Raw genomic sequence first — 1,452 nt, forward strand, 5'->3', positions numbered from 1 at the left:
TCTGACATTGACATTTTGGGGATGGACCCTACTGGAACCACCTTAAGGGTAGTTCTGGTCTCCTCCCAGGGGAATGGCATTCAGTGCCAGTCTTGGCAGGGATGGGATTGGGTGGCCCCTTAAGGTGGGGGTTGAGCCATGACAGAGTGAGGACTGGCAGGAGGGGCTGGAGGTGGGGACACCTGACAAACCAGGTCTTTGTCCGAGGGTGTTAGTTGGGATTTCACAATGGCTGCCATTTGCAGCAGGGCAGATAGTGGGGTAACAGCCATGCGTGCTTTGACTGGATGGGTCTGCAAGGTGTTAGGAGGGTAAAGGGGATGAGGAGCTGTCCTAGTTTGGAGGACAGGTGTCTGCTAAGAAAGGCAGGATCCTCTGTTTGAAATGGAGAATGTAAAACCCCTCCCTCCAAATTATTATGATTTTGAAATTAAGAGGCTCTCAGGCAAAGATATGGGAAATAGGAATAGCAGTTCTTTACTTGGAAAATCAAAATAAAAATACAGTGTTATGAATACCAAACCCAAAACACTGACCGAGTCAGAATACAACCTGCCATTCTGTCAGTCAGAGTGTAGGTAGAAGTCCATTAAATGGTAGCTGCGTCCTCCTGCAGCGACAGATGTTGGAGCAGTCCTCCTGTAGAAGGTGCAGTTTTCCTCTGAAGGCCCAGGAATGATGTAGAATGGTCTGGTTTTCCTCTGTAATCCAGTGGAAAAAAGGCTGCTTTGGTGTTCCAAATCTCAGATTTTATGTATGTAAGGAATGGTTGGCTCCTTTCACTGGCTGGATCATCTCCCAGTGGGACGATGTAATTTTATCAGTCATGCCATGGGACTCAATGGCCCATTAGCAGATGATATCTTCCTGGGGGAAGGATGGGTTGTGGAAAAAAATAACGATGACTGCCTGTTGAGGGTTGAGTGTTTTTCTATTACTGTGTCAATTGAAAGAATTTTTCCCATTATCATGCCAATGGAGCTGACCGGGTTACACCCAGAATCTCTGATGATTCTAGACAAAAGGTGTCAATTGCAGCGGCTCCCGGAGGGGCCTCTGAGACTTTCGGGGGGGACTCTTGTTTCGGGCGAGCGGGGAGGAAAACGCCCGGGATCTTCAGCCACGTGGCTGGAGCACAGGAGAGCCAGACCCTCTGGATCACCTGCCCTGCATCTGCCCCGTTCCAGCCTCCTGCCTATGCGGACACAGCTGATCACCTGGACACACACGGTGAGTGAGGAGCCGCCGCTCCAGCCCGTTCCCACCCGAAACCGGCGTGGCTGCTGCCGCCCCCTCCTGCCTGCGCTCCCACCTGCCCTCAGCAGCTCCGGGCTGGGACTAGGCACAGAGACAGCGTGCTTGCATCTAAAGGGACTGACACCGAGTTATCTGTTCTGTTCTGTTAGCAATTTTAACAACTGCTGTTGTTTTCTGCTTGTACGGTTAGATATA

The sequence above is a fragment of the Erithacus rubecula genome (genome assembly GCF_903797595.1).
Source record: "Erithacus rubecula genome assembly, contig: scaffold_282_arrow_ctg1, whole genome shotgun sequence".
Classification (NCBI taxonomy): domain Eukaryota; kingdom Metazoa; phylum Chordata; class Aves; order Passeriformes; family Muscicapidae; genus Erithacus; species Erithacus rubecula.